This window comes from Oxyura jamaicensis, chromosome 9 (genome assembly GCF_011077185.1).
Source record: "Oxyura jamaicensis isolate SHBP4307 breed ruddy duck chromosome 9, BPBGC_Ojam_1.0, whole genome shotgun sequence".
NCBI classification, from domain to species: domain Eukaryota; kingdom Metazoa; phylum Chordata; class Aves; order Anseriformes; family Anatidae; genus Oxyura; species Oxyura jamaicensis.
The window spans coordinates 5,901,492-5,911,056 of record NC_048901.1 but is presented as its reverse complement, the minus strand read 5'-3'; the positions used below and the strand labels follow the sequence as shown (position 1 = coordinate 5,911,056).

General features: G+C 37.2%; 1 long non-coding RNA gene across 1 annotated transcript; it reads left to right on the top strand.

Annotated features, from left to right (window-relative positions):
• The first annotated feature begins 325 nt into the window (after positions 1-325).
• On the top strand, positions 326-9,022 carry LOC118171820. The gene is made up of 3 exons (XR_004753410.1): positions 326-436; positions 6,934-6,990; positions 8,976-9,022. It is a non-coding gene; the product is annotated as an uncharacterized LOC118171820 (long non-coding RNA).
• Positions 9,023-9,565: the final 543 nt, after the last annotated feature.

Here is a 9,565-nt window from a genome sequence, read left to right as displayed (position 1 = left end):
TTTTGCAAGGCAAAGAAAAATGTATTTCAGTCTCAACAATATATGCATTTTTGTTCCACAAAATTGCATTTCAAAGCCTCCTTCTATCATAATAAACAAGCACCACTAGGAGTTGAGATTATATATTGACAAAAAAAAAAAGTAACCTTCTTTCAGTGGTAACTAGTAAATATTGTCATTTTGGTCTACTCTTACATCATTTACTTCAGTGGGGTTCCTGTGTACTTGTGATGGCATGATGGTGTAGTAATACCCATTTTGGATTTCCAAGCCAACAAACCAATGGGGATGGGTGAAACTTAAAATTTAAACCTTCTTTTTTTCAGGCATGCTGACCAGACTGACCTTTGAGGAAGATAATTCCTATTTGTGTATCATTTATTTACTCTTTTCTATATCATCTATACTTATTTGCAGTCTGCAAAGTCACTATTAGGTATTGTCATTATTTTCTATTATAGTCACTATTATCCATTACAGTAGCACCAACAGCATCTGACTGATCTTTGCTATAGTTATGCCATCACAAAATACAAGAGTTGGTGGCCTAAAGCGTGACAACATAAATTGACAAGATAGGCAAAAGGAGAGTGAAAAGCTAACCAGGTTACTGTAAGTCCACGATATAGCTGGGAGAGAGCTACAGTTGAGTTACTTAGCACCATTGCCTGTTACATGCAATTCCTTGGAAACCTCATTCACTTTTCATTTCAAGAAATCTTCACTGTGTACTTTAGTGGTGTAGGGATCTTCACTATGCCTCTTTGCTGTTGCCAAACCCAATTGTGGTTAAGCATGGTGAAGTGCATTTAATGAGTGCAATTCATTTCAGCAGTGAAATACAACTCTTCAATGTTTTACTTAGCTTAAATATTACATGGAAGGAATGGAAGTCATGAGCAGAGCTGGCCATGGTCTTGCAGGGTTTTTTACAGTCAGAAGAATACTTATATTACTAAACCAAAACATTCTCTATTCTAATAGCACTGTTATTTGAGTTGTGGTAGCATCTGCAATGCATGAGGCTTTTCAATTTGAAAAGAGTAGTGCTTTTAATTGTCTGATTTTTGCAGGTGATGTTCCTCATTCAGTTTGTAGTGGAAGATCAAAATCTAAATAGTGGTGTTGGTGGATATGCCACAACATCAGCAGACTCACTTTAGAACAGAGAGCTGATAGTATTCTTAAAGCAGTTGTCTGAGCAGCTACTTTGTCTCTTCAAGCTCTGTCATTCTAGGAAAATATTTACAGTTTGTATTAGGTGATGATTTAGCAACAACATATGATCTTGGAGAGCAGTGATTTCCCTTACCCAGACAGTAAGACTCACAGTGATGGCCCCACATAGAATTCAGGAGGTTCTCTGGCACTGATGGCTGACAGCATTTTTATTATGTCATTCCAAACAATCGCTTTTCCTTTCTTGAAGAGTGGCCACTGGAGATGTGTGAACTTGATGGAACTGCAGTGCAAAGAAACATGCTTGTGAGTAGTTTAGCAGGACTGAGACTGTCTGCAAACAGCATGGCATAGTGACCACTAAAGGCTTGTTTGGGTCATTTGTAAAGGCCAATCTAAAGGAGGCTTCCTTTGTCACAGCCTTCACGGAAATCTGTAGAAAGTAAGAACTCAGAGGAATAAAGTTAAAGCTAGTGTCTTTTAGTAAATACTGCAAACAGACAATTGTGTATAAGGAGTATCTGGGTGGATGTTAGCCATGACCATCCTATGCAGCTGGTCGTAAGATCAATAATTGGCTAGGTGGGATAGGTTAGCACTCACAGTAACTAAAAACATTCTGTGCCAAGGCTGGACCCGTTGGTTCATGTTAAGCAGCCATATGAGAACATGCCCCAGAAGCTTCATGGGGAACCAGTCTTTCAGTCAAAAATCCTAATACGCCATATGAAATCAGTGTTTGCTTCTCGAAAGCCAGCAATACCTTTCAAGCTAGCAGCTGGTGGAGTGTGCTGACGAACTGTGCTGACCTTTGCACACTTTGTGTGCTGAGAAGTTGGCTGAACCTTATCTGTAACAACTAGTGAAGTAATGACAGCTCTTGATTTCCTATTTTGTGCACTGAGCTCTATATTTGCTCTGATCTTGGATCATGCAATACCCCAAAGGATTTGGAAGATTATAAAGTACCTCATTTTAGGCGTTTTGATTTCTTGCAAATGCAAGAGGGATGGGAAGGTCTGTTGTCAATTTTCAGTAGATGTAGTAAGGCTTCTGATAACATCTCAGAAATGTTCATGTCCTCATGTAACCACCAGAAACAAGTTTGGCTTTGCTTTTTCCTCTGTGGTGCTTACTGTTGCTTATTCTCTTTCTCTTGTTTAGCTGCTAATGTTGCTTTCCTACATGACAGGACTTTCTTGTGTTGCCTTCTTTCTGACATGTAACGCAAATGATAAGATTGCTATCATCACACCAAAGACACTGCTGGTGAGATTGCATGGTTTGTATTAGCATATGAAGGGCTGTGTCAGAGCTTTAAAGGATTTACCCCTGAAAAACATCTGTCTCTAACAAATGTAGTTTAGAAAGGAATAAAATATCTGACAGACTGATACTAGTGTTATGCGTTCTTGCTTCTTCAGGAGTCCTGTTGAAAGCATAACACTGTCTCTTGAGCTTTTGACTGCAACAGATAAAAGTTGGTTTACTTTTGGCTTATTTTCAAGGCTTGCCTAAAATACTTGCTACAGTCAGCATTGTCTTTAAAAACAATAAGGTTCCAGATCAACTATCTGGTAGATTTGCACACTGAGTGCACAGATCATAAATAGTCCCATTGTTTCTTTGCAGGGCCCTGGGTACAATCCTACTGTGCAGTTATGTAACCCTTGTACTGCTTTACATGGAAAGCAGCATTTGAAGAAGGTGAGCTGATCCAATTTCAGAAACAAAAGCTGATCTGCTGTGACAGTAAAGATGTGTTTTCTGCAGTTACTATCTGCAAACCTCTTTAGTGGAAGAAATAGGAATTGATTTGAAAGAATCTCTGGCATTGTAATGCTATCAAAGCAAAATTGCTTATTATCAATTTCCCATTCATTCTGAAAGTCTTTAAACCAGGTAGAATTATTTTAATCCAGCACAATTATTGCATCTAAACTGTGGACATGTAATCTTGTTTTGGTAACTTTTCAGTGGTTCTCTTAATTTTATATAAAATTCTAAATAAATAATCTTTTTTTCAATGTGATTTGATATTCACAAAAAAGTATCAGAAGATACAAACAATGGTTTTATTTATAGAATAAATAAATACAAAAGTTTATTTAAATTACATCGTCTGTGTCCTTCAAATATGGTGAAAGGAACCATCCCTGAGACAGAGGAAGAGTGGTCTTCCTGTCCACTCAACACTTCTGATCTTGCCATTTGCAGTCGGCATCTAAAAAAAACAACTGTCTGCCACAAAGCGGGCAGGAGTCAGCAAGTCATGTCACATGTCATTGAGCAGCAGTAGTAACGTAACCGTTACTACTCGTCAGATTCTTTTGTTTAGAGCACAGCTTAAGCAAATGCTTTTCCTTTTGTTGCTTAGTGCTGTATTGTTTTGACCTTAGCTTGATCAACAATATTTTTTTCTTTCTTGTTTTCTCTTTCCTTGCCATGCTCAAGATGGATTTACAAGGCTCATTGAATTGGCAATGAGGTGTGAAAACTTCCACCTTTTGCGTTCAGTCCCAACTAGACTATAAGAAAAAATATTTTCATTTTAAATGAGAAGGGTTGGTGTTCTTAGCCTCGTTTTTGGCTTTAATAGACCCCGTTCAATTTGCCACACCTGAGGAAAACTGTAATTCGAGATGGAGACAAATATTAGAATTTGCATTTGGAAATGAATTCAAAACAGTGTTCTCTCCCTTTCTGTGCCAATGAAGGTGTTCATGTGGGATTTTGCAATTTGGTCTGTGAACATAGAGAACTTCCACTCTTACATCCATAGAAGCAGATACTATTTATAAACAGATTGTGATCTGATTCCTTTTGCTGTTGTTCTTGCTGTATTTTGTTAGTTTTGTTTTTGTTTTGTTATTGTTCATTCTGAGTATGCAAAGCAAGTTAGACTTAATCTCAGATATATCTTGATACATTTAGTGCAGGCAGAGAATGCTGCCATTAAAGACCAAATAAGTCTGCCTCTCTTCTCAGTATTTTGATTAGACCTTTATTGCTCCAAACATGTCTTTTTCTCAGATACCTGTCAGGGAATGCTCTCCAGAACAGCCCATCTCTTTTACAGAGCCTAGATCCCACAAAAGATGTTTCTAACATATGAGAAATAGAATCTAGTCCAACAGTTCTCTGTTTCAGAAACCTGGCTTTAAATGATTTCTCTCACTTGCTCAACTACATCTTTGGACCGGGAGAACATTTTAGGATTTTTGTCATCTACTATGTCCTCCTGCCATCAAAAAATATGAATTCTTGGACTTCTGCTTAATATATGCATGTACCAAAAGCTCCTAACTTAGGCTGAATGAACTTTCCATAATAATACAAAGGAGATCATAAATGTGTGAATGTATGATTGCAAAAAAGCTTTTTTAAAATCAAAAATTAATCTGAAAGAAACAGATAAAGAAGTTAAATTATGTTTGTGGGCTATGTCCTCCTTTTCCCTTTTCTTCATAGCAACAACTATGGCTCTTATTTTAAAGAATATAAAACTGAATGGTAAATCTAGCTAATTGAAGGGCCTTCTTGTCTCAGTCTCTGTTCTCCTTTTATCTTTTCTTCCTTCTCTTCCACCTTTTCCTGTTCTCATGTCCTTCATTTTCAGGGTTAATTTGTACTCTCAGAACCTAATGGAATAAACTGCTGGCTGCAGCAGCTTGTGTGAAGCAACAGAGACAGTTTGGGAACAATTATTGAGGGCTAGCTTGGAAGCAACCTTGCTTTCCTGGCTTTATGATGACTGTCATTGGGGTAGTTGCTTACCGACATTCAGTTTTTCTGCAGGCTGTGCTACAGCCACGCAGCAAAAGAAATTTGGGTTATTGCTTACAGTATGCAATAATCAAAATCTGAGAAAGTGTTGCTTTCTATTCAAAGTCTTGCAAAAAACCTAGTGCAGGACTTCATTGTCTCCCTTGCCTCTTCTCTCTCCTGCTGTTTAAATTTTATTTTCATATGCCATCCTGCACTGAAATGTGTTAAAATCAGGCTAAGTTAAAGTGAAAAGTGATCAGGGATGGATATTTATTCACAGACTATATTAATTTCTCAGGCTGTTTAGTTGAATTCCACCCCCAGACCCCCTAGCCCCAGGTCCTCCCTCTCTCTTTTTTTTTTTAGCAAATTTTTCTTCCTTGTTCCAAGCTCTGGGTGAGGGCAAGACTGAAGCAGGGTCTTGCTGAAAATGAGCTGCTGGTGGAACCCTGCGGGGCTGGTTGCTGCCAGGGGCAGGAAATGGAACACATGCCTTTCACCAAGGCAAATTCCTTTTTCTAATCAGATCAGCAGTCATGCAGGGAGAAGTGACACTGACAAAATGTCAAGAAATCAATCCACTCTTGCACGTGGGTTCCAACTGCAGCTATGGATGGATATCTGACATAGAGGAAACGTCCATGGTCAAAATTGTGTTGTACATCATGATTAGAGCTGTAAGGAACAGTTCATTTAATCAAAATAGTGGCAGGTGTTAGATTGTGGGAACCTGACCCAAACTTCCTAATGGAAAGTTGAAGTGAACTTAATTATCAGCTTCAGGTTGTTGTGTTTTTGTCATGCTGTATTACTGTTCTGAGGAAAACCTATTCTGCAAAGCTGTTGACGAAAGGCTGCTACATTTTAAATAAATAAAATGTACTCATGTATAAGTTTTTAAATGTATTACTTTATCAAATATGTATTATAAACGTATATATTTCTCCCCACCTCAGCCCTGTTTGAAGTAATGGTTTCTGCCTTTTTTTTAAAGATAACTTTCCTCTTGGGGCTTAGCAATCCAGTGCACTGGTCATATGCTCTAGTGCAGAGAGAAAAGCAGAGATGCCTTTATAGCTGTCTTTGGCATGCATTGCATGCAGCTCTGGCTGCTGCCGTGCTGTGGTTCTGTAGTCCTTTTCTTTATGCAAAGAACTTAACACCCTATTTCCTGGATTCCATAGTTTACGACAGTTGTCCAGACACTAGAATTTGTCCTAAATTGGCTCCCTGAAATGAGGAGGACTGGGAATATGTTCCTGTCCCTTTGGACTGTAAGAATTCTGGGATAAGAAGTTCAGAGCAAAAGCACCACAGTATCATAGCTGGGACTCGGTTCTGTTCTGTGAACCCATGCAGTAAGGCATAATTTCAGGTGCAAAGCAAAGAAGTGTAATTTGATTGGCTTTGATACTTTAGCATTTAAGTTATATTAGCAAAACAAATATTTCCATCACATAAAAACAAGTTACAAGAAAATTCTCTAAGAAAGAAAATACACTTTAAATATATAACTTTGAGGTTCAGGAGTAAAAGATGATTAAAAATATGAAGAGTTATGAAGCCTCTCCAATACAAAGAAGGAAGGCTATGATGAAGTCTGTTAAACAGGAGTTGTCGAAGTGATATCAACAGGACTGTATATCTACCTATGAAGGCATACAAAGTAAATTCTACTAAGAACAATTCTGTTTAATTCGCTCAGAATAGTGGTGTGTAAATGTAAAATGAAGTACATTTTAAATTAATTTGTGGAGCTCACTGCTGCAAGTTATGTTAAAGGCAAACCAATGTAATAGCTTGTAAAAGGCTGAATCATTTATTTTATCAGTGAACAATGATAATATAGGTGAGAAAAAGGGCTTGAGATCTGTAACAAAGTACACACTGCTGATGATTGAATTTGTTGTTTGAAGGACTATTTTACAAACAGCAGTTGTGTAGTTACTTGTATAGGCCTACTGTAAGACATATTGTTGCTTTCAGAGAGATGACACCATGCTGCCTGGTTCCAAGGAAGTTCCAAAAATACCTTCTCTTCAGGTAAGGTGTGTGTGTTGGGTGAAAACAGCTACTTGTGTTGACATTTCCAAACATCTTTTGGAAGCCTTTAACATTGGCAAATATGAGTTTTATAATTTTCTTTCAGAAGCAAAACAAGTTTTTTTTGTTTGGTTGTTTGGTTGGTTTACTTGTTTTTCTATAAATGTGTTAAGATATCACCATTTAGAATGTGGTATTTGATATTCATAATCCTAACAGGTACTAGCAAATATGGCTGTGAATAGGAAGTACAAAACTTTGCATTTCTCTTCAGACCAAGTATAATCTTAATTAAATCTACAAAAGCATGGAAATTCTGGATTATTGCTGAGGGTACTTTTCAGTGCATCTTAATGCTGCAGGCATAAAGAAAGACTGCTGGAATAGCTAGCTGTATACTTGACAGAATCCTATACATGGGCTCTAATAGCTGAGATCCACTTGATAGCTAATTATTTCCAGCACCATTGAAGGCTAAATCTAAAAATTATGTATTTTGCTGATTGTATCAGTACCATAATCCCTGAGAATACATCATATTGACAGCACATATTATTACCCCTTTTTTTTCTAAAATGTATGCATGACAATTGACTGTCTACCTCTTAATAGCTCTGTTTTGTATCACTGCAAGGAATGAACTTACTGTTGAGCAAGCAGGGGTACCCAAACAGTTACATTGTGGTATATCGAACAGTTATATTGATGGCATTTTCTGATCTACTGAAACATAACGTGTACAGTATGCATAACTATTGATCTGCTACTGATAAAAGCAGTATGCTAAAGTATGCTGCTGTAGTACTTTCAGTCCTGACTAGCTCCTCAGCTTCTCCTGGTATCCGGAGTAGCTCCATAGAGTTCTGTACAGATAGCCTTTAGGAGAATCCTGACTTGGTGATAGTGGATGTTTTTCGAATGTATGACCTGTAACCCTGTAACATCAACTTCCCTGTTACATCTTTTTTTTTTTTTTTTTTTTTTTTTTTTTTTTAATACTGTGAAGATTTGGGGGTCTGACATTTGCAAATACATATATTATGTTTTTTTTTAAAATATACAGTCAAGCCTCATACCTGGTATCTGATGGCTTGGTGTATGCCTATTAGTTTTGGAATAGGTATTTTTATAGGAATTTTTATTATTTACTTTCCTTCCTCTATCTCCAGGCAGAATAAATCTAAATTCAAATTTTAAAGAGGTTGGGGGTCAGACTAAAAGAAAGAGAGGCTAGTATTCAGCTCAGTATGCCAAGGTTCATCCTAAAGCAATTTTTACAGCTGCATTTTAAAACTTGTTTAAGAAAAAAAAAATAGAAGAGGGTTTGTAATAGGGATTTGAGCCATCCCTTAACAATAGGAGAGCAGCTGGGTACTTCTAGAATATCAGAGGTTGCTGAGCATTGCAGTTTGAATGAAGCCGTCTGCCAAACTTTAAAATATGTCAAGTGTAGACCCTCTCTCACTGGGGGAAGGAAAAAAAAAGCCTTATTGATCCATTTAGCTGGTAAGAGATACGAATCAAACCAGGAGGATATTCTCCAGCATTCAAGTTAGATAAATGTCAAGAGCCGCAATTGATCTAGAGTTCACTGCAAATCTTCCTGGCCATATAATGGTATAGACTAGTGAATTCTACAAAAAGTAAGGATATTCTATAGCGTGAGTTTTGTCATGTTTTCTGTAAGAAACCACACTTGTACAGTAACTTGCTTCAAGGACGGGTATTAAAGCATATAACACAAGTAAGAGCCAGCAGAATTGGACAGAATTCCTCAGTTTTTTTGAGAAGCTGTGAAAGAATCGTAGTTCTAATATAGGATTTGACCAGTTGGATTCACTCACTTTTTTACATACACTTTTCAACAAAGCATTGGTTATCTTCAGTTAAATGTAAAAAAGACAACAACTATGATGAGCGGTTTTTTTCATGCAATCTGTTAACTGTGCTTTAACAAACAGTTATTGGCTTATCCTTCTTTCTAGGGGGAATAAAACAAATAACCCCTACCTCAGGGCTGCCTACACTGACATCTTCTAATTACCTGGGTGAGTTATCTGCATGGCTAGAACTGTCCAGAAAAGAGTAAAAGTCAATTTTGTATATACCAAAATGAAATACAGAGCTACCTTTGGCTTGAGGCTTAGCTTGTAAGGCTGAGTCCTGCTGAAAGTGATTGTACAGCTCACACAGAACTGAGAGGTGGCAGGATTCAAACTCTTCTGCAGTAGAATCTATTATTAAGAGTTCCCAACAAATGAAGCAGGCTGGAAAACATCTCAGGAATTTCACAAACTCAATATTATTGATAGCAGTGTAAGGACTGTATTGATTACCGTGGTAGCCTATTTGTTGATTTATTAAGACAGGCACTTTAGCACCCTGTACTGAAAATCCAAATTTTTGAATATGGATTTTACCAAAGTGCATCACAATACCATCTCTGCATCATACTTGTACCCAATATTAAAAAAAAAAAGGAGTTTTACAAAAATACATTTAAAAAAAATGTTTTTTAAAACTAAAGATACCAATAGTTAGAGCTAGTCCAATCCACAAATACAGGTCAGTTTTC